At 35.0% G+C, this 25,345-nt stretch overlaps 1 long non-coding RNA gene across 1 annotated transcript in view; it reads right to left on the reverse strand.

Annotated features, from left to right (window-relative positions):
* Window positions 1–4,742, reverse strand: part of LOC117285518 — a 13,486-nt gene extending 8,744 nt beyond the window's left edge. The window contains exon 1 of the long non-coding RNA XR_004516564.1: window positions 4,716–4,742. This is a non-coding gene — a long non-coding RNA (uncharacterized LOC117285518). The remainder of the gene's footprint in view (window positions 1–4,715) is intronic.
* Window positions 4,743–25,345: the final 20,603 nt, after the last annotated feature.

Consider the following 25,345-nt stretch of genomic DNA (forward strand, 5'->3'; position numbering starts at 1 on the left):
TTCTCATTCTTTATGGCTGAGTAATATTCCATTTTATAGAAAAACCACATCTTCTTTATCCATGAAATAAAACAGGCATAGAAATATAACCAACACATGCTCTTGCTTATAAATAGAATGAATAAAGCCATAGAATGTAGAGCAGAACGGTGGTTACCAGAGCCTGGGAAGCATGAGAATGGTGTAGGAAAGGGCATAGGTCAATCCATGGAGGCTAAGTTAGTGACATGGGAGCAAGGAAATGTGGTAAGCTGTCATCGAGCGAATATAAACAACTGTAATTCTCTGTACGTTTTAGAAAGCTAGAAAAAAAGTTTTTGAAAGTTTTACCATGAAGAGATGCTAAATGTTGGAGTAAATGAGTATGTTCATCATTATTTTCACTCTATTCAAGTCTAATGTATGTATATATGTATATATATGTATATGTGTGTATGCATATATGTGTATATATGTATATATGTATAAGAACATTACATAATAGCTCATTAATATGTACTACTTTATGCATTTACATGTCATTTATAAAACTGATAAAAATCAATAAGTAAATAATGTTTTACTCTAAGAATAAAGGTGCATCCCCAAAATTAAAATAAAGAAATGTAAACATAGTTCTGAACAAATTTCTAAAATATATTAACTTTCAAAACCCACACAAAAATAAAAACTGTAATGAATACACTTTAACAAGTTTAAATATATAGCCACAAATAGACAATTACAGGAAAATTTTGCATTTAAATTATATTGATATTTTGCCATAATTTAATATTAAAACAATTTCATATGTAGCTAATTTTTAAATTTTAATTCACATATATAGCACATCTTTACTAACCAAAAAGAGCATTAGAAAAGCAATTCATAGTGGAAATCCTTCTACTTTGCCATAAGAGAGTAACATTTTAAAATGAATTTTCTTAGTATTTACCATATTTTACTTTTTTTGCCAGTTTTACATCTGATATTAATGAAATTTTAATAAAATAAATTACTTTGCTACTACTACTTAAAAATAAGTATTAATACTGCTAGTGTATCAGGAATTTTCGTGACGATTGAGATGAAGAAAATAATATTTTATTCGTCAAATAAAAACATTTTCTGTAAATTTCCTTTGCATTTATTAAGCAAAGAAATCTGTAGAAACTTTTCTGAAATGAATGGAAATGGTACAGGGAAGTGGAGTACTTGCTGTGGCTCTACGTACCCATGTGGTTTGGAAGCTTTTAGATTGCCTTCCTGCAAGGAATTTGAAAAGGTTTGGATAACCCGCATCGAGAATGCCTGGATCAGTATAATCAGAACTGGATGAGCTATTCTGGTATGTGTTCAGAAGAGCAGAATGCTGACAGGAATAAGGAGTGTCTTCAGACAGGAATTGGGATTCTACTGGGACTTACACAAGGGGCCATTTTTGTTACATTCTGGCAAATAATTTGTTTCCATTTGGCCATGCAGCTAAAATTTGCTGACAGGCTCAATTTAAACGTAGCCTACTAGTTATTCTGGTGGAGGAGATTTCAAGGATACACAGCCTTTAGGCTATGGCTTAGGTATTGCTGGCTGCCTTTAGCAAAATCCACAAAATAATAGAATTGAAGTACTTGAAAAACATGTAGTTTGGCCCAAAAAATAAATGTACATAAAGACGGGGCCAAAGAAAATATAGTTACTAACTGTGTGTGGTGGAATACCCCTATGATACCAGCACTCTGAGAGGATGAGGCAGGATGATTGCTAGGTCAAGCCCAACATGGGCTATTTAGCAAGTTAGCAACAGCCTGTCTCAATAATATATTAATTAAAATATATTAATTACATAAAATATATTAATTAAAAAGAGGGTTGGGGTGTAGTTCAGTGTAAAACCTTGGGTTCAATGCCCAGTACTATGTCACACCCCCTCAAAAAAGATATGGTTTTTACAACATAAATAATTACAGTTTTAAAAAGCCAACTATTTTGCACAGTATAATAGCAAACATGGCTTTATGGCAACTCAGAAATTGGATAGATCCCATCCATCAGATGCTTCAGCATATAAAATTATAAACTGTCTTGAAAGACTGCATTGCGAGAAGACCACATGGCTCCCTACTCATTCAGAGCTACCTAGGGAAGAGTTTCCAAGAGCTTAGACATCCAGGTACTCAGCTGCTGCTTCTACCATAGCACAAGTGGGGACGCTACCTAGTGAATAAGCTGGTGGAAAGCATGAGGTCATCCACATGATGATGCTTTGGTAGGCATGCTGAGCGCAAGAGTTCAGGCTCCCAAAGTTTCCCACCCATATTTCAGTGGAAGACCTATGTGTCCCAGACAAGAGCCCCTGGAAGGGCAATGCATGGAGCTGTCAGAGTGAAACAAGAGACTCCAAGGACTTGGATACCAGGAATGTAACTTTGTCTGAGGAGCAGCTGGTAAAAATTTCTTCCCACATTGTAGGTTGTCCTCTTAGCTCTGTAGGTGCTTTCTCTCGCACTGCAGAAGCTTTTCAATAACATGAGATCCCAGTTGTTGAGTCTTTGTGCTAGCTCCCATGCTATTGAGGATTTATTCATCAAGTCTTTTCTTATGCCAATGTCTTTGAGAGTTCTACCTAACTTATATTTCAGCAACTTTGGTGTTTCTGATTTAAAATTTATATTTGGAATCCACCTCAATTTTAGTTTAGTGCATGGTGAAAGGTAGCTGTCTAGTTTTAATCTTTGGCAGATTGAAATATAGTTTTGCCAAGAAAATTTACTGAGTAGACTATCTTTCCTCCACTGAGGATGGTTGGATCCTTTGTCAAATATGAGGTAATTGAGTACACCTGGAGTTGTTTCTTCATTTTTCTATTCTATTACACTGATACTCAGGTCTGTTTCTTTGCTGGTACCATGCTGTTTTATCACAGTAGCTTTGTAGTATAGTTTCAAATTGGGGATTTTAATACCCTCTGCCATGTCTCTGTTGCCTAGAATGGCTTTTGCTCTTCTGATTCCAAGTCAATTTTTGGATTATTTTCTCTAGTTCTGTGAAATATACTGTTGGAATTTCAATCTGTATTGCATTAAATCTGTACAGTAGTTTTGGAAGTATGGCCATTTTCACTCTGTTGGTTCTTCCTATCCAAGAGCAAGAGTGACTGTCTTTCCACTTTCTTGGATCCCCCATAATCTCTTTTTTCAGAGTACTGTAGTTTTCGGTGCACAGGTCTTTTGCTTCTTTCATTAGATTGTTTCCTAGATTTTTCATTTTGGGGGTGCTATTGTGAAAGGAATTTTTTCCTAATTTCTCTCTCAGTGAGTCTGTTATTTTTGTATAAGAAAACTATTGATTTTTGAAGATTTACCTTGTATTCAGCTACTTTCCTGAATCTGTCAATTAAGTCTAGAAGTCTTTTGGCAGAGTTTTGTAGATAATCATATCATCAGCAAATAATGACAGTTTCACTTCTTCCTTTCCTATCCTTATTTCTTTCTATTGACTAATTTCTGTGGCTAATATTTCCAGAACTATATTGAGCAGGAGTGGTGATAGTGGATGTCCTTGTCTTGTTCCTAATTTTAATGTGAAGGTTTTCATTTTTTGACCATTTAGAATGGTGTTGGAATTTGGATTTTCATAGAGAGTCTTTATCAAATTGAGACAAAACCATTTATTCCAATTTTCTGCAGAGTTTTATAATGAATGGGTGTTGAATTTTGTCAAATGATTTTTTCTGCATCTATTGAGATAATCATGTTTGTTGTCCCTGACTCTGTTAGTATAGTGTATAACATTTATTGATTTACATATGTTGAACTGTACTTGCATCCCTTGAATAAATACAATTTGGTCAGGGTGTATGATCTTCTTGATGATCCTCTGTATTCTGTATGCCAGTATCTCATTGAGGATTTTTTCAGTTATGTTTAATAGGGATATAGGCCTGTAGTTCTCTTTTTGATTGGGTCTTTCCATGAGTTTGGAATCAAAATAATGCTTGCAGGAATGAATTTGAAAGTAGTACTTTCCTTTCAATTTCATTGAAAAGTTTAGTGAATAGTGGCAACAATTCTTCTCTAAATGTTTTGTAGAATTCAGCAGTGAAACCATCAGGACCTGAGCTGTTCTTTGATGGTAAAATTTTAATTAGGTTTCAATTTCCCTGATTGTATTTGGGGTATTTAAAATTTTTTCATCTTCTTTGCTCAATTTGGATAATTCATATGTCTAGAAATCTGTCCATTTCTTCTATGTTCTCCATTTTATTAGGATACAGGTACTCAAAGTAGGTTTTGATGATCCTCTGGATTTCTGCTGGGTTTGTTGTAACTTCATCTTTTTTGCTTCCTAATTGCATTCATTTGAGCCTTTTCCTTACATTTTTTTATAAGATTGGCTAAGGGTTTATTGATTTTATTTATTCTATCGAAAAACCAACTCCTCAATTCCTTGGCTTTTGGTTTTGTGTCTCCATTGCATTGATTTCTGCTCTGTTCTTTGTAATTTTTTTAGTTCATCATTAGGTGGTTTATTTGAACTTTTTCTGTTTTCCTAGAAATTTGCTAGGAATTTGCCCCAGCAGACCCCTGAGATCAAGCTGATTTCTGGCTTCAAGGCCTAAGTCTCCCTGACCTCCTGCAGGAATAAACTCTGCAACATTCTAATGAAGATTCCAACTGCCCTTCCCCTGAGGATAGTCCAAGTTCTGACAGAAAGTGATGATCCCTCCAACTTACCAACCATGCTGGTATGGTGTGCCTTTATTGTAGAAATTCTCTTCATTTTCCAGTGGGCTTCAGTTTTCACCAAGGAGCCCATGAGAGGCCCTCTTTCTGTTGTTTACTTCTCCTCTGTCTTCTGGAGCTCAGAACAATGGCCTTTATGACCCGCTGTTCCTCTGCTGTGTGGATCTAGGTACTGGAACAACCAGGAGGCCAGAGGTGGGGTCGGGGGGCTGGGGTAGTGCCTCAGGGACACCCACATGGTTCCACTCCTCACCAGTCTGCACTGTTCCTCTTGAGAAATTCTTTACCTTGTGAGACTTGCGAACTCTTTGAGAGGGATTCTTAGAGACGGAGATGGAGATGGCATTGTAAGACCACCATGAGACAGGCGTCTAGGGGAAATTGTTATGGCTTAAATAAAATGTGGTATCCAACAATTCATGGATTGAGGGTTTTTCTCTAAAGTAGCAACACCCAGAGTTGGTGCTTACAGAGCTCATTGGACTTTGAGAGTGAAAACCTTATCAATGGATGAATCTACTGATGAGTTCGTAGCCCACTTGATCGATTGAAAACTGGGGCCTATGGATTATGCAGCTCGCTGAGGCTGTGGTTCTGACTGGTTTATCTTTTCTCCAACCACTTCTTTTTTACTCTCTCCCTTACTCTTCTTCCTACCTGTCAAGGCTTGAGCAATTTTCTTCTGCAAAGTCCTACCGTGATTTTTCTGCCTTAGAGTCAACAGACTATGAACTTAAACCCCTGAGCCAAAATAATCATTTCTTCCTATAAGCTGTTTTGGTCATAATGAAAGAATTCTCACTAGTATACATTTGCATAGGCATAATATACAGTTTTCGTTTTTGCTTCTTTGAAGAATTATAGGGTCATATTCATTAAACTGTCTCCTGTGCATTGTCTTACATGTTCCAAAATATTTTATCCAAATAATGATATAGGCAAAAGAAAGCAAGAGATAACTATAGTTGTGTTTTAAGAGAGAGCCAGAATTTAAACTCACTACTTTTAAATTCACTTTGTACATAAAATGAATGTTTTTAGGGAAGGTGGGATGGTAGGGGAAGGGTAATAAGTGAAAAGAAAAAAATGTGAGATAATGAAAAGATGAAAATAAAGTGTTTGTAGATGGTGAGGGCAGGAGGGGGTGAAGGGAGGGCATGGGTAAGGGGAAAAAATGAGAATCAAGACCTGTCATGTAGAGGTACAAGATCCCAACAATGAATGTAACTGTACTGTATCCCTAAAATGTACCAATAAACTCAACTAAAGCTGAAAAAAAAGAAAAAAATGAATATTGTTTTATATTATATTTCTGACAAATTGATGTTTAAAATATTTGTTAATCATAATTAACTTCTACCCAGCTTTATTTCTTATCCGTGCAGTCCATCAGTACACATGGGTCTAGCTTGGAAGGATTCTATCAAAGGCAGATCAAAAATATTTGGCAAAACGTAGGTTGCACCCATAATTAACCTATATAGACTGCCTTCTTTGTCATTATTCCCTAAGCCATTCAGTATAAGAATTACATAGATTTTAAGTATTATTAAATGTTAGTAAATAATCATAAAATATGAAGAAGGGTATACATCGGTGATAAGCATATACTAGGCTGGCTTCTAGCAGTCTTGATCATCTGTGGGCAGGTGTCTTAGGTAAATCCTCCCACCCCACCCTACGAAGGATGACTGCATGTTCCACCTCTCTCAGCACTTAACACTCTCACTTTTTAATGCATGAGTATTAGTTACTTCACAAATGCATAAATTCAACCCAGTGATTAGTACGTTAACAAAGTGCTCCCTCTAATAACTTGTTCCACCTTAATAAAAATTACATCAAAAAAATAACCACCAGAACCAAAAAAAGATACTGAGCAGTATAATGTCCTTCACAATAGCGTTTGAAATTATCCTAATCAGTATAATAATGATATGAGCACAAAAGCTAAAGTCAAATAGCATCTGGTTTACTGTCTATGTGTCCTTGGACTTATGAAATACTCTGAGCATAAGTTCCCTCACCTATAAATATATTTATTTCCCTTTGTGGTAACTACATAAATTAAATGAATCAGCATGAAATCTGTGAATCAACATAAATATGAGATATATTGCTGGCTTGACAATTAGTAAGCCTTGTGTTAGTTATCATTATTATCATTATGAAAGTTAACTTTGGAAGAAATTGTTTAGGTAACAAAGGAAAAGGTGTAATATTGTGTTTTGCTGATTAAATATCCAAAGAGTTCAGTGCCATACGATGCTAAAGAGAAAAAAAAGCATACCAAAAAGTAAGCAAATAGTCAAATATGAGAAGAATTTAGTGTTCTAATGTTAATTTTTCTGAATCTGTCTTCCATATCATAAAAATTTTTTAATAACTAATTTGTTTAATGCAAACTTGATTTAAACAAGAAATTCTTTTGCAAGCTTAATGCTTCAAAACCAACTCATTTCAGAAAAAAAAAAAAATCCCATAAAAGCTCAGAACTTAACCCTGCTGCTTGGTTTTTAATACTAAACTTCATTAATTTCCTAAATGGCCACAAGAGATGTATGGATCAGAGACAGATTTTTTATTAAATTCCCCACAATACACAATAATATGCCAATGCCTCTTTGTCCCAGACTTTATCTTTGAGGCAACAGAATAATAACTGATAGAATTTGTTCCTGTTCTAGTAGGTGGGCAGTTGTTAGGTTCCAAGTAAGGTAAAATGATTTCCCTCTGCTCATGAAAAGGAGTAAGACAGCTGCTTTCCCCTCCTCCCCTCCCCGATCCCTTCTGCCTTCCCCTCCCTTCCTGAGTCCTCTCAGAACTGTAATGCACCTCTCTATTCTTCAAGGCTGGAGTTCAATTTAGGATTTGTTCTGTGCTCTAACAGTTTACTCTCTCCTTGATATGGAAGTTTCTTACCATCTTGGATTAGAGTATTTACTTGGACAAAGGGTAGTGATAGATCCAATTCTAAATGCACTTGAAGAGTCTGAAAGTTAGGGCTTTTTCTAGGAACACTGAGGAATCTGGGGAGGTTTTATTTCCTCATGTGTTTATTCATAAAGCAGGTGTGAAAAGTTAAACAAATAGACAATACTAAGACCATATCATAAGGGGACAGAAATAAGAAAGTGGTTTTGCTTGGCTCATTCTAATAAGCTGCATTATCTTGTTCAAACAAAACTTTATAATTTAAGTGTTATTTAAGTCAGCTACCAGTAAATATATAAAACTCATGCATATAAAAATACATCGTACAAGTTCTATCCCTGATATCAAAAAATAAAATAAAATAAAAATACATGTAAGTACTCCTGTTGCCTTTTTTCGCTAAAGAACTATGTGATTTTTGTCATATCACATACAATTACTCATTATTTCAGAGATTAAAACAAGAAGCATTTGTTATCTCAGACCTACTAGGGAGTCAGGACCAAGTGTGACTTTGCTGGGTAAATCTCTCTGATAAGCTCTGTCTTCACTGGAGCCAGCAGCAGAGAGATGATTCTGTTTCAAGTGCTCATCAGGCAGCCTTACCTTCAGGGAAGCTCTTGGGAATAAGCATCTATTCTGCCAAAGCAATTCCTTAGGGACAGAGGGAGAGAAAGACAAAGAGATGGAGGGGTGCTATCTTTTCATAGTCTCATCTCAGCATTAACATCCTTTTGCTTTTTGTTTATTTGAGTCACTAAATGCAACCCACAGGAAGGGGAAGGAATTATAGGAACAGGGATGGTAAGGGTTCAAAAATCTAAGGACCTTCGGGACTCTCACAACGGTTAACACCTTGGTCCAATGCAGCTGCTGTTATAGGCTCTATAAATATTCGCACAGAAAATGTTTGGAAATAGCTGAACTACTGATGTACAAATGGTTTCTTGGGTCATTATAGATCAATTTTTAAATTTTCAATATCTCAGAATTGGATAATTCAAAAATTCTTAAATAGAGGGTCATGTTTTTATAGAGAATGTTTTCAACATGCATGCAATCTGAAATAGTCACTTTATACTCCTAATTTTGATAAGTTATCTTGTACAGTGAGTAATTTTGTTTTAAAATTGTTTGCCAGTATACAAGAGGGACAGCCTAATCTCTTTAGTCAGTACATAGTTCAAATACCTGAAGACTTTACAAGCAGTGTCATGATTGACATAATAAAATATTTCATGTTTAGAATGTAACTATCTGGGTATATCCTGGATAAGGCTACACATAAATCACATATTGTCAACATTCCTTATTCCAGTTTAGTAATGTTTACTATTGATTTGCTGAGACTCAAATTTTGAATTCTAGTTTTGCTTAAACAGAACACATACTAATGAGAATATATTCAACTTTGATGTGCTATTTTATTTAAAATTTAAAAATAATTTCATAAACACTGATTTTTTAAAAGATTGATATCAATTTTCCCAGAAGTCCCATAATTACTCTATTTCTTATGGATGAAGGGACTAATACAGGAGATAGAATCCAAGAAATGATGAGGCTGAGTAAGCTCTGGAAAGTTGTTAAAATTTAATATATTAACTTAATAGAGATAAAATGTAATCATTTATCAAAGACTACTTGTGTCTAGAACTCTGCTGTACAACAATATGACAGGAGCTTTTATGATAGTGACAATGCCTAGGGGCGATCATGGTAATGTTACCATTGTTTTATTAAAGGTCACATTTCTGCTGAGTGAGTCTATAATAGGGACACTTTCCACCTTGTCAGTTTTGCTACACTTACATCACTCGATGATCTAACTTCTTGTCATGTCTTAGTATCATTTATTTCCCAAATAATATCAAATCCCTTTTCAAGTACAAATACATATACTTTAGTCAGATCCCCTTGACCACTGATATTAATCTGTGTATATTTGTTAATTAATTTTACTCAGAAGGACTGTTTCTAGCAACACCAAGGGCACTGAACCCTATCAAGCAAAACACTCAGTTTTAAACAACATCTGGCTATCTCTGAACTGAATGGTTGAGTAGGAGAACCAACATGATCCGATGAAAGCATGTCTGGGATGAAGTTTTCAGACCCATTCCTTACATTCATATCAAACATAGATGTCTTAGCCTTTCACCCTGACAGTATGGTCTTTTCTGAGAGTTGCCCCCTGCTGTCTTGCAGTGAGTGCATCAATAAGGTCTTAACTTTTGTATATTCCCTAACTATTGGTAATTTTTTTTTTTAAATCACCTACAGCCCTGACCTAGCACACTTTGTGGTTTACATGGGAGTTTTGGAACCGCTAGTGCTTCTCCTTGCTTCTCCTTGGTGCTTGTGTGTGGTTGGCAGACCAGCCCACAGGCAACCCGGGGATCCTGGCCAGGGTAACTCTCAAGTGGGACCCAAAACTTTCTGACTGTGACCCCAACTGCCACGACCCATCAGGACATAAGCTAAGAAGGGCATTTTATTTGTTTTGTTTTGTGGCTCTTTGCAGAAAAGCTTACTCTGTATTTTCACTTGAAAGACCCTGGCCCGGACTACACTCCAGAGGACTATGAAAGCAATGGAAAAATGAGAATGGTTCACTTTAGTCCATAAGGATAAAGGGCCGCATTTCTTCCCTCAAGAGGTCACTCTTGTTTCTGACTCATGAAGTGGTTAGCAGTGGCAGCTCATCCAGGGTGAATCCACATACATGTTAAGACCCTCTCCCTAGGGTTCTTTCTCTCCTCTCTTCCCAGTGTTCGCAGACCTGTAAGACACAGCCCACAAATGTGTAAGTGCCTTGAGATTGAGTTACTGCGTTTACAGGACCTTAAGTCTCTTCCCTTTCAGTTGAGTACTCACTTCTTTTCTCTTACTGTCCTTTGTCTTTGTGAGAGTTTCTACCTGCATTTATTTCCTACAGGACTTCCTGATCTGATAAATTCACCAGGCTTTTTCTTTTCCAGAACAGTGAGCCTTCCCTTTCCTCACAGCTGATCTGTGGCCAAGGACAGTTTGTGAAGAATCTCTTCCAAGATTGGTCTGTCCTGACCAGCTGGCCAATGTAGTCTCAGCACCACTCTTAAGTCCAAAGTGAGACCAGTTTGACTTTTGTCAATCAGAAGCTTTCTTTCTAAGGGATGTCCAGATTTCAGCATGCCTTAAACCCCCTGTGTACATTGGGAGGTCTATCACCTTTTAGGGATGTCCTTTGAGTGGATACTATACCTTGAGGAACTCATTGTTATTGGGTCCTCTTCCCCATCTGACTCACCCTTGAACTGCAATCTTAAGAATAGGTCTAGTTATCTTCCAACTCTCAGAAAGAATGCCTTATCATTTTGATCAACACTGTCTAAAATCAGGATCAGGAACAGAGCAATAGTCTCTCTCAGGCTCTTGTGCAATCTCTAAGATTAGGGGAAGTATAGTTGTTTGTTAGTAAACAGTATGATTTAAAGACAATGAAAGATCTTTGTAAGACCATAATGATCACAGGATGACCCTTCATGGTAGTGGTGGCAGGGGGTAGACACCAAGCTCACACCTGGTACAAGCAAGTACAAGAGGAAGAGCACATCAAGGTATCAGTGCTAGCAGTGAACTCCAGAAAAGTGGAGGAGGAAAGTTTCTGGATCTTCATACTTTCCTCAAGTCAGAGCTTAAACCTGAGCTGGTATAGAGCGTAATTCAGGCTAAATGGAAATCAGTTGAAAAGCATGGCTCTCGGGTGACAGACAGCCCTCAGTGCATCCTAGCAAGGCCTAGCAAGGCCCCAGGGCTCACTCCCGACTCAAGATGCCAAGGGAGGAGAAATGAGCCTCTCTGGCTATCTGCAATGAGTCAAAAGAAGTCTTGATTGCTTAACTGATTGGCAAATTTGGTTTAAATTGATATTTTTATCTAATCAATATAATATGCCTAAAACATTTGTGAACAACTTTGGAATAATTCTTAAACTGCCATTGTAGGGTTACCTTGCTGTTTCTAGTCTCTGGCAATTATAAGACAATTTACTATGTAAAGTTACTTGGATGTCTGTTATTCAGCCAGTCATAATTGCAATATAAACACCCATGAGTTAACTCTGGGATAAAAGAAAAATAAACAGCATAGCAGAGGCATTTCAATGTCCACGTGGCCATGGGGTTTATGACAAAAGGACCCCATCCTTTCATTAAAATTGTTGCTAGCTAAAACACCCTCTATGTCACCCATGCATCTGGTAATAAGTCTGATATCATTAACATGAATTCCTGAATGTGTAACAAGTCCAACCCTGTGCTTTGATTTTGGTTAGAGGTGGTAACATGGAAAATCTTTAAAGAATGCCACTGTGATACAATCCTCATTGTTATCTTAAACTGATATATAAGATGAATAACAAGTTATCTTGTCAATTACTAAACTCATCAGAAGCCTAACCTTGGCTCTTCTAAGTCTTTTGAGAGCCATAATTCAGATTATTCTCTTAAGCATTTATAATCAGATTTAGGAGAAAGTCTCAAAACTTTTATCCATAACTAAATGTATTTTGTTCCAATCAATTGTATTTTATATTTTCCTTTTAAAAGTTTAAAAGTGTTTCTTATAATGCTACAGAAACCTTACTCCTAACACAGAGATCTGAGAACAGTATTCTGAGATATGGATCATCACCTACAAAACAGATAAAAATCAAGCTTTACAATGGACTAGTACAAGAAAATATGACTTAAGAAATATTTTTCAAACCTTTTTCATTTTCGAATATGGAGCTATCACACCAGGGACTTTAAATCGTCCATCTTTCTCTTCCAACCTGAGGCCAAAGAAGACCAACAACCAGATCAGCATTGTTTCTAGGGGAAATAACGATTGATCAACAATGTCTTCAGAGCAAATGTCACAAAGACAAGAGGATGTCTGTTAAAGAAAGCATAAATGCTGTCAAAATCATGATGGCATCAGTTATGTCAGCCCTACCAAAAGATAATAGAGCCAAGAGGTCAGGATAAAGGGTTCTTATGGATCACTGCCTGATCCATCAAAAGATGCTACCAAAACCAAAAGTTTATTCTGAGTCAACATAAACATAATCAAACAGTAAAAATGTCACATTCCCTCAGACTTTTTAAAATGTTTGTGCATTTTGTCTTCACCAGGTTGCAGTCTATCAAATTCTGTTCTTGATGATTCAGATAATGTTTTTCTTCCCATAATGACCTCCATCAATTTCAAGCTCTGATCCTACTCCCTACTTCAAACAGCTCAATGAGGAATTAGTTTTTGGGATCCTCCTGGTGGAAATGGCTTCTCATAGTAGGGATGGTTTTTATAATAACACGGACATTTTGGCCTTTCAACTGTTTATGTCAGATCGTGTCTTCTAGATTGAGTCAGTTTTCATTCCACCGAATGCCTACTTCGGATCACCATTAACAATCTTACAAGAAACGATGACCTCTCGTCATAAGAAGCAAACAACCTAAAGACAAATGCCCTCTCTCCCAAATGACCACTCAGTAAAACTAGTACTAGGTCCCACCTCATCTTTCTCAGGGGGAAATAGCCTGACATTGATTATGATGTCCCTAGTCAATGAATTGACTCTGCAGAATTTTCAGGGGAAAGTCAATGGGCAATCATGGTTATCTTACAATTGCTTCCTTAAAGGTCATATTGCAGCTGTGTGATGAGTCTGTGGCAGAACTCTGACTTTCTATCTTGTAAGCTACATGCAAAACTTGCAAAACCAGATGATCTAACTGCAATTCATGTCTTAAATAACACCATTTCTTCCCTATCCCAACAAAATATCAAAAGTTCCTTTCAGTTACAATCCTATGTATTTTTATTCTGATCCCCTTGATCGCTAACACTGACTAATCTATACATGTTTGCTAATTTTCCTCAGAAGAACTAACAAGAAGGGTACAGAATCCTATCAAACAGAACACCATTCAGTCTTCAAAGAATACTTGGCTGTCATTAAAACTGAAACAGAAGATAGCAGAACTTCCATGATCCGATGAAAGCATTTCTGGGTGATGTTTCCTGACCCCTCTATGTTTTACAATCAAAGAGGAAAATGCCAACTTTTCGTGCTGACAGTATGGTGCTGCCTAGCACTCTTCTGCTTCCTCACAGTGTATCAATAAACAGCTTTTCTACTTTCCTTGTCTATGATTAAGTTCATGTTTACCACCAAATGCACTACCCTGTCTCATGCTGTGCCTTGAAGGGCAACAACCAGAGAGACTAGTCACAGACTAAACGCAATATAATTTGAAAATATCGCTTTGTATTCAAACATGTCTAAAATTAAAGCATGCTTTCCAGTTCCTTTATTTAATGTTCCATTACTCTCCATCAACCAACCTTCTCTAAAAGAAGCATACATATTAGCAAACCATCTCTATTTCTCATAAATTTTTCCAGAGTTGTTCTGTAATTTTCTTTATGCTGTTAGGCTTCCAAAGAATTTGATTTACCTCTTTTCTCCACATATTCAAATCTGGATTTTTTTTTTTTTTAAGAATCGTGTTTCTATTTGTCCAGGTGTTTCTCTACATTTAGAAGTAAACTCTTTTTCAAATGCACTAGCATGGTATTTCACATTGATCTCTATTAAGATGCTAGATGAAGTCAGAATCTATTTCTGGGATATGCCGTATCTTCACCGGAGCTAAGATTGCTTTGCAAATCTAGCCACTTGTTTCACTTGTGTTGCATAAATGAACATAGAAATCTTCACATTACTGGTCATTGATAATTCTATAAATTCAATATAGTTATTTACACCAGTGTGAATTTGTACAGCTCAAATAATGCAACTAACATCTTATTAAGGTTCTTTGGTGTTTGCATTAAGCTGTAAATGTATAATTAATGGATTTAAAAGTTTAGAATATATAAAGCAAACTATAATATGAAAAGGGAGACTCATTATAAATTCATGAGAATTACTTCTAATAGATTTTTATAAACTTAGAGACTAAATAAAGACTCAGAATGATTACCCCATTTATACGTATATTAGTAATAAATGTACTGGTGATAAACAAATTCCATTGGTAAGATTTATATGGAAATTTAAGAAATTATTTTCTGAGGTGAGGTTTATGTAAAAAATATGGCTATGAAAGACCTATTCGGGGCCGGGGATTTAGCTCAGCAGTTCGGTGGCCTGCCTTGCAAGCTCAAGGACGAGTTCACTCTCCTATTCGGGGCCGGGGATTTAGCTCAGCAGTTCGGTGGCCTGCCTTGCAAGCTCAAGGACCCGAGTTCAATCCCTGGTACCAAAAAAAAAAAAGAAAGGTCTATTCTTGGGCTCCAATAAAGGATGTTATGGAGGACTGAAAAATTGAACAGGCAAATATTTTTACTTAATTATAAGCAAATGCATTTATAAAACATTAACATCAGAGAAGTGTCACTCAGTACTATTGCATTATTAGTACAAAACCCAAAAATAAACAGATATAAACAGGGGAACATTGAGAGACGCTTCTGAATGACTTATATTTACATTCTCTCGCTATAAAATTTCTAGTGCAGAGAAGGTAATGTCTATATGCTTAGAGCCCAATGTCATCACACAGGAATAGATTAGTCAATGGGTTTTATTCTTCCTAGTGTTCTATAGTTGTGATTTAATGTTATCCCAGCATCTATTCTTCCTTCATGATGAGTTTTAAATTTCTTTATATAAAAATATTGTGGAAAGGTAGAAGACACCTTAATTTTCTTGGACTTTTTATCACTTGGAAGTACTCATAAAGGTGTTTTCCTCATAATATTTTTGACCGATATTGGCTGGTACTCTCAGATTAAACAGTAAGAGTATCATGTTCTGTATTTAAGTTTACTTTTACAGACGACTTCATTGAAACTGGGATAAGACTTAAACCATGGACAAGAAGTCTTTTGGGAAGTACTGATTATCACAGATCAATAATTAATCTGTGATATTGTGAATTAAGAGTAATAACAACTTGGGTACTGATGATGAACCAACTTCTCTATTGCAAACTCAAGTGCTCAATTCATACTAACTAATGAATAATTGTAGGGATAAAAATAGTATCCAGGAAACAACTAACATTTTAAAGCATAATACACACAGCCATTGTGTACACTAGCCACCAAGAAAAATAGTGGCAATTAATACTGTAGTTACCGCTGTATCTTTTTTGTCATCATGGAAGTTTTATATGTGAGATAGATTGCCTTGTCTTTTCATATTTTTAAAATTTCTGCAGTTGTGCTAATAAACTAGTTTTCCTAGCTAACTTTTATGAATACATTAATATCACATTAATGAAATATATACATGTCAATAAATTTCCAAGTAAACAATGTATAAAGAGAGCTTGCTGTATGGTAATCACAGCACTCTGGAAAGTCGAAGTAAGAAGATCACAAGTCAGTGTCCAGCTTTGGCAGTTTACTGACTTAGTGAGACCCTGTCTCGAAGGAAACATTGCAAAGGCTGAGGATGTAGCTTACTTTGAAGGCCGTAGGTTCATTTCCCACTCATAGACACACAGAGACAAACCAAAAAAATTATAAACGTAGTCTGTATTTACTTTTATAATTAAATAATTAGAAGTAGAATTACTTTTTTAAAGTGTTTTAATCCCATCATTCATAAGTACATAAAATGTGTACTTATTAATAGGCTTCCATGTAGTTCTTTGATACAGGCATCCATTGCATAATGTTTAAAACACTTTAAACGTATTTATTTCCTCACATGCTTCCCTTTTCTCTACAGTAAAGACTTTCAAAATCCTTTTCCTAGCCCTTGGAAATGTGCAGTGCAACATTATCATGCATGGGCACCCTTCTGCGCAAGAGCGCACCGGAACTACTTATATTACAGCGACGGACTTCTATTCTAAGAATACCAGAACTCCAAAATCTCTAATCTTTGTCCAGCCCGGTTTGTATTGTTCAGTAACATGCCACTGGGAGTGGGGACTTTCAGGAATTTGGGGAGCAAACTTACATTAAGTTATTTACCAAAAGTAAAATTGAAAAACAATTTATCTTGAAGTGTTTTCATAAAATATCTCAGATAGAAGGGATAGAGGACATTTCAATAATTTTGCTAAGGAGGGCTTTTAGTGTCTCATGCCATTGTTAAATAAGCTATTGATATAATTATTTTTTCCAGGCTTATTGTTCAAGGCTTTTTTTTTACACTGTCACATTATTTAAATTTAAAAGGAGGAATGTGGAAGGAAAGGAAGAGAAAAGAGTCTAAAGGAGATGTGTGAAGAGACATGAATTATCTGGGAACTGAACTGAGGTCGTCTGAACAGAGACAGGAGCCAACGATATCACTAGAGACAAAAGTTTGGAAAATAGTCTCAGAATGTGATATGCTTGAGTAACACTGTGAAACAAATTGTATCTTTTCGGGGGCAAGGAAGCATGGTGGTTACCCACCTGTAATTCTGGCACTCGAGAGGCAGAGGCAGGAGGATCCCCCAAACTTCAAGTCAAGTCCAAGCTGGGCTACAGAGTGAGTTCAAAGACAACTGGGCTATGGAAAGGTCCTGTATCAAACAAACGAACAATTGAGGAGCGGGGAACAGTAATGACTGAAGAACGATGTGTAGAAGGCAATCAGACGCGGTATAAAGTGTAAGTCTGGGTGTCTGGGTAGCAAAACACTGCTTCAGTAAAATTCCACATTTCTATTGCGAAGGTTTAGAAAAGCAAAGATAAAAATGAGCCACCCTTAATAATATTTTATTGGATAATTTAGTGTAAAAAGTGAAAATGATATTCCATCAGTATTTTTTTTCTCATTGAGTATATTGGTACATTTTAGGTACACAGTACAGTTACATTCATCATGGGGATCTTGTACCTTTACATGACAGGTCCTGGTTCTTATTTTTCCCCCTTGTCCCTGCCCTCCCTTCACCCCCTCCTCCCTTCTCTATTTACAAAAACTTTATTTCCATTTTTTCATTTTCTCGTGTTTCTTTTTTCTTTTCCCTTATTAGTGCACCCAAATGCTGGACTTATTGATGTGTAGAGTGAAATACATATATATTACAAATATAAATATCTTGCCATTTAGTAAGCAACCGTAAGGCTCTGAAGTAGGTGCTTCCAACTGTTCGACAGTTGAACTTTCTTGTCTTTAATTTAGTACTATATTTACTCCCTAATTTGTCCTTTCTGAAAATTTAAAATATTACTATGATAAAACTTACAGACCTTTTGCTAATTGTATTAAATATATATAATTATTCAATATGCTTGCTATTTCAATACTCTCAACATTTTTATGTTTATTAAGAATATATATTATGTAGCTGGAAATTATTGTGAAATCAAAAAAGATTCTAAATGATAAGTACCTATGGGCTAAAGTCATGTAGATATAAAATTTTAGATCTGATAATGATCATAGTTGATATTAATATATATTTCATAAAATGGAACCAGATAATTTTTTCAATTTTTTTACATAAAAATTTGAAGCTTGTGGGGTATTTTTTTATTTTAATGATTATTTTTAGTATCAACTCACTATAATTAATATGATTGATTAGAACAAGAGTTTTAAAATACTGAAATTATTAGGGAAATGCAAGTAAGTGTTTCTTCGGGAAACTACGGAATACAGTCAGTGTATTTTCTCTCTAGGTGATTAGAAATTTAAGGTGGACAGTCAAGTTTTATTTAGGCAACTTGCTAAATAATGAGTTAAGTCAATGTGGAAAAATAATTATGATTAAACATTATCCTGAATATAAAGTATGAAATTTTATTAAGTTAATTTCCTATAGCAATGTCTAACTAATATAATTTTACATTCTTTTGGATCATAGAGGCAATTTATATTTTATTACCAAGTGCTTATGTGAATTTTTAAAATGACATATTGAACTAAATAACTTACATTTTTGCCAACTTGACTTTTTGAAATGTACATTTATACTATCCTAAAAATGAAAGAATATTTGTGAAATGTATCAAATATTAATTAAATATTATTAATTTTTCTCCTTTAATTTTTCCTTTGTTAGAATTAAATGTTTTGATTCTATTTTTAGAATGAAAATCATATTTTAAAATATAGGCAACTGTAGATGAAAGTTAGTTATGATTGGCTTTAAGGATAAATGCTTTTCAGACTATTGGTGTTTAATTGTAGAATATTTTATGATATTAAATTGTTTTAATTGCAAATATAGAAACGTGGGTGCCACATAACTTAGCCAAAAAGTGGAACTCAATTTTCTATTTATAGTGCACCTTATTCCACATAAAGAAATACCTGAAATACACTCTTTGACCATTTTACTTCTCTTTATTTATTTTTTTACTTTTTTGAGATGGTACTTTCCATGATTAATTTTTTTTTTCTTCACAGACTTTACTTTTTCTGGTTCTGAGTGACTGAAACAAACCTTTTGAAAAAATGTATTACTGCCATCAATTAAACATACAAATATAGGAATAGATTAATGATTCCCATAGAAATAGTGTATAATTTTAATGTAGCAGAAAATACATAGGCAAAGTACCTTTAGTAACAAGAAAATTGTAAATTGCTTGTGAAAAATATTTTTTTATTTTTCTAAAAAAAGCATTGCCTTGAACAGAAAGATTATTATGGAGCACTTTTATAAATGAATCTTTTCAACTATAATTATTCAAATGGATAACTAAACAGGAATTCTGCCTTAGGGTTAACACAAGTCCAATTTGTTTCACAGATCATCTAATTATAAGCAGATTGTCCACCCCAACCAGCTCTAATTACTATACATTTAAAAATAATTGAAGATAGAAGAGAAAGGCATGCTCATTTTAATTGACTCACTCTAAGAGTACATGTGTTGTAAACATCTCACATATCTTTCTCTCTGTCATATTCCGCTGTCTTTGAGTATCACCAGTTGGTTAGCTAAATTATTAAAAATTCACAGGCAAATAATAGAATGTACATAGAACATTAATATTTTATTTGCTTGTTTATTTTTTATCTTGCTGGTGACTAAACTCAGAGCTTTATGCACACTAGGAAAGATCTATCACTGATCTTCATCGCACACCCAGAAGAACATTTTAACAAGAAAAACAGATTCTATCATCAACTTTGAGTCTTTTCTGTGGAACAAGCTCGATGGTATGAAATGTTTCAAGCTGTCCTCCTTCCATTTCTGCTACTGTTAGTCTGTTCTACAACATCAAAGATAAAGCCATAGTAAAATATACTTTTCCAAAAGATATGCCTTCTGATGAAAATTATACCTTGAAGGACTCTTAGCTGTTTCCAAACATGTAAAATAGCACAGCATCTCAAAATAGAAAATGAAAACACTTGAAATTATCATCAAGAAAATTCCAAGCAATACAATTACTTCTTTATTTTCATGTCATAATATTGTACAACTTTACACCCCTTAGGAAGATTGATCCAAATAATAGCATTGTCATTTGCACTCGCCTAGACGCAAATTTAGCTAAAATTTCAATTCATTATAAAGATATTGCTATGTGAATTCCAAGAATAGAAATTCATTTGAACTGCATTGGATTCAATGTCTCTTATTTTTGTTTTTCCTGTGATAATTTTTACTTTTATTTTACTCAATTAAATTTGTGTTTGATTATTTGTATGACATGAGAAATAAATTCTCACTGATACCTGAGAAGGATTTATAGCATGGGTCTGAGTGACTGAAATAAAATATTGAAAAATGTTGAGCTTTGGCTCAACACATTGGAAAATGTAATTATTAATTTGAATTAGAGGAGATGTTATCCTTAATCCTTTCAAATATGAGCAAAAGATGAAGGTGCATTGTGTGATAATGGGAGGTCTTACATGAGAGAGGAGAATACAGTGGGATGCGATTACATTGTCTTGTACTTTTATTTTCTTCACATTATTTCTGGTGACCTTCCTAAATCTACTCTGCCATTGATTTTCTTGTTCATATTCTGAAGCCATGACAATTTATTGCTTCAAAAACTTAAATGGAGCTGGGAATTTAGTTTAGTGGTGACACTGCCTGCTTTGCAAGCAGAAGGTCCCGAGTTCGATGCCTGGTACAAAAAAAATTAAATGCCCCCTTCATACATATACATAACCACACACACACACACACACACACACACACACACACACAAACACACACAAACACATTCACATTTTCTGACTTTACTTCAACTATACACAGCCCAAGACCTATGAGATTATATCACATTTTAAATGTCTGTTCTAAGCACTTTTAGCATTCACCACACTCACCTAGAAAAATTTGGACTATAGAGGCATGCAATAAATAATTTATTTCATGCAGTACTGTAGTAACTAAACATTGCTGTATATAAATTGCACTATCTGATGACTGGCATCCTTATGCATTTATAGTAGCCTTTTACAATAGAACATGACCTTATTTTTTCTCATTCAATTTCTTTCCTCTAATCTCTAATTAACAACCACCTTTTTTTTCTCTTTTTCACTAGGTGTATTCCTCCAAACCCTCCTGTAGCTAAACTGTGAGATAAAGCTCAAGTAACACAGTATAAGCAGCAAATAGAATCATTTTTGCTTTTCTACCACTGAAACTGTAAACTTGCCTACATCTTCATTTATATTTTTCTTTTCTTCTGCAGTGGAGACATTATTGTTTATTCTCTTATTTCTCATATTTTCACACATTTATGGCATCCTACTCACAATTATTCCCAGAAAAATTGCTACACTTTTTGTTACATTGTTCTTGTGAGGTACAATTTCTCATCCCATCTATATGTTTTGTCTGCACCCCAAAACTCTCTTAAAGCTGTAAGCCTTTTAATCTACTATCCTATCTGCATTACCCTTTAGAAACATACATCGTGAACAAGCAATTCTATCTCTTCGCCCCTTGTTCATGTTCTATTTTCTTATTGAACTTAAATATGCCTTCCTTTACCACTTATCTGAAATTCCATAAATTAATGGGATTAATAATCATACTGCTGGCAAATCTCATAAATACTTTGCTGCCTTAGTTTTCCTTCCTTTTCCATCTTTTATTAATTCATTCCCTCTTGGTTTTTGACATACTCATAAGGTTTTTTCAAAATTTTATTTATGGTCTCTTTGTCTTCCATCCTTCTTCAAAGATTGAATTTTATCTAAGCTTGTATCTAAGCTTCAGTTGTTTCTAAATCTCCATCAGATAATAACCACTTTCCATAAAACAAGGGAAATATGTCTCAAATATATTTATGAGCTCAGACCCGTATGTTTAATTGCTTTTTGAAAAATTTTGAGTGAACCACAGAAATGTTTGCATTTATCATTGTAATAATCGAACACTGACGTATTTTGTAAATTTGTTTTTCCTCCATTTTCTTCTCCAATTCTTGAACAAGACAGAAAACGAATAATCATTTTGAACAAACGACTGTGACTCCTTGTGTAGCATCCAACGCTCGGATTGATTACCAAAATACTTTTAAAAGACCCAGGTATTGTTTCTCCCCCATCTCATAGGTTACATGCATCTTACCAAATTCTATGTCTCTCTCCTCCTTCCGCACACCTCCCAGCCCGCTTCTCTTCTTTCTACTGCCACAAACCTAGTTTGTTTCCGCCATCACTGCTGTTGCCTCTTTGGCTGTTGCCTCACCAAATCCTCCATCACCGTGTTTCCCCACCTATAATTTATTCTCTGGAGAGTACGCAGAATATTTTTTTTAAATAATTGGATGATGTCCCAAATCTTAGACCTATTAAATAAACTATCATTATATATCACATGGCACCTTCTCCCTTGGCTAGCATTGCTTGTGCTATTTTTTTCTCCTCACACCAGTTTTTAGGCACAGAGAACTTTAGGTCATGAAATCTTTATAAAAGCTCTGCTGCGGGTTTTGGTAGGCTTTGGTCTTTGTGAGGTAAAATTTCTTGCATCTATATTTCAATATATTAAAGTTTTCAGATTTCAATTTAAGTAGCATATTTTGAAAAAAGAAAGCTCTTAATTTTCTATAATTTACATATGGAAGTGTGTTTACTTTGCTTCATTTCCTTCTAATACACTGCTGTATTGATATAGTACTTAACAGAGTTTAGAGCTGTATATTTAATGAGTCACCGGCACTAAATATTGTTACCAAATTTCTCAGTGGATAAAAGTTTAATTTCATCGATGTGTTGGAATTATATTTCTTTTTCGTGATGTATTTTTTGCTAAGTGACATACTTTTTTAGTTATAAAGAGAACAATGTAAATTTGACAGAACTTTGGAGACACAAAGTTCAAGACCAGGTGGGAGGGAGGTGGAGCCAGGGGACTGGTTTACCTCTGACGGGGAAACCAAAGGCAGAACATCTTAGGAGAAATGCGTGTACAAGCGAAAGTCAGGCCTCCAACTGCAGCAGGGGTGAGATCATTAATTATCAGGCTAGCAATGAATTGTCTGAGCTATATTTAGAGAATGCTCTGAGCAGCATTTACTAAGAATGGAAAGTAGCCTGTGTGTTGATTCTTTCAAGCTTTTCTGGAGATTCTGATGCAGCTTCTCCTACAGCCACAGCAAAAGCAAAGCAATGCTCTCCTAAAATTGTATGGACACCAAGGTGTTTGCAATCTAGAATTAAAGTACTTTTTATATTTCATTCTAATATATCATTTCAGCTTGTTGTCTTCCTTTCTCTTTGATACTGGGAATCAAACTCGAGGCTTTGTGCTTGCAAAGCAGGTGGTGGAACCACTGAGCTAAATCCCCAGAGCTTATTATTTTTATGTGGAATTGCTATATCTTTTATAAAATTACATCACATTTTAGCTGTATTCCAAATAGAAGTGGAACATGCAATGCACTATTTAGTTTGAATTTATTATCCTTTATTTTCTTTTAGTGAGAATAATTTTAAAATGGAAAGTGAAATAAATCAGATAAGCGTAGTGTATGAATTCATGTATACGAGAAACTCAAAATATTAAAAAATAGCAAAGCAAAAAACAAAAAATAGGGAGCGAGGAGACAGATTTATCTCAAATGGGAAGTTCAAGAGGTGGAGGGAAGGGGAAGGGAGAGAAGGAGATGAAAATGGTCATCAAGATATATTATGTGGCCAGGGATTTAGCTGCCTGCCTCATGAACACAAGATCCCAAGCTTGATTCCCGGAAACAAACAAACAGAAAGAGCAAATGTGTTAAATACCTAGTACATGTATGTGTACACGTGCCAACTCCCCACAAGAAATGTAAACCTTATGTACTGTGAACATGCACTAATTAAAAACATGAAAAAATAAAAATGAAAAGAATCATCCTAGGCAAAACCCTAATGACTTTTTTGGTGTGAGCAGCTCTTATGATAGGGAAAAAATTCAATGTGACACTTACCTGAAAGGCTTGGGATATCTGGTACACTTACCTTTGACTCTTTCAGGCACGCAGGGAAAAAAAAAAAAAAAAAAAGATCAGTAAGCTGTTTCGGATTAAGGCTAGACACCTTTAGGAGCTGTCATTATAAGGGTAGGCATCTGACTGTAGCCTGAGATTCAGGAATGAACTAAAACACTAACAAAAAGAGTGAAAACTATTCGGAAATGCATTAAATGCTTGGAAAAAAAAAATTTTACACAGCTAGTGAAATGATTTCGTCCAGATCTGTCGTGTATTAAATAAAATAGAGATCATTTTCTCCCACAGTGCTTCTTTATTTTGGCCATGTTGCCATTGTAAGCCAGAGATTCATTGTTGTAGAGCCTGTGCTGTGCATAGTAGAAAGTTTAGCAGCCTCTGCAGCATTTATCCACTAAAAGTGGCCATCTGGAGAGAAACAAAGTATCTTCCTATATTTCCAATATACACTCTTAGAGGGTAAAATTATGCCAAATTCAGAACCCCTTTCTTATCAAGAGAAGTTGATTCTTTTAATTGATTCTTCCCTTTCAGCTGTCTCATCAACTAACTCTGTGATCTTTGGAAAGCCACATTCCGGACTTAATTCATAAGAGATGTGAGAAAAATTGAAATGGATTATTTTTAACTCTCCTATAAGCTTTACCATTCTTTCATCAGAAAAATACATTGAGATGCAGAAAAATCAAAGATATTATATGCTGAGAGCTTTACTGTAAACACAAATATGCTCTTGCATATTGAATTTGTGGGAAATAATGTATAATTGTAAATATTTTTCTTATGCTAACAATGCATTTAAAATATATTGATTTTATTTGCCTAATGTTTTAGTTCTATGATTGTGCATGTGTATTTATGTGTGTATAAAAAAGTTAGACACAGAAAATATACCATAATATAAACTTGTTTATAAAGTTGAGGCATATCCTTCATCATGGTTTTTTCCTGTAAAGAATCATCCTTCCTTTCTTCCCATCTTTAGGATTGCATCATCTAATAAAGTAAGATGTAGGAAGAAAAGGGCGAAAGGTGTAGAGCAAGTGGAAAGGGTAGGGGAAAGGAAATAAGGGAAAATAAAAAAATGTGAGAAAAATGAAAAAATGGAAATAAAGTTTTTGTAAATAGGGAAGAGAGGAGGGGTGAAGGCAGGGCAGGGGAATGGGGAAAAATGAGAACCAAGACACCTCATGTAAAGGTACAAGATCCCAATGATGAATGTAACTGTACTGTGTACCTAAATGAGCCAACAAACTCAATGAGAAAATAAATAAAAAAGAAAG

The sequence above is a fragment of the Fukomys damarensis genome, unplaced genomic scaffold (assembly GCF_012274545.1).
Source record: "Fukomys damarensis isolate Sample0158 unplaced genomic scaffold, DMR_v1.0_HiC HiC_scaffold_11, whole genome shotgun sequence".
Taxonomy (NCBI): domain Eukaryota; kingdom Metazoa; phylum Chordata; class Mammalia; order Rodentia; family Bathyergidae; genus Fukomys; species Fukomys damarensis.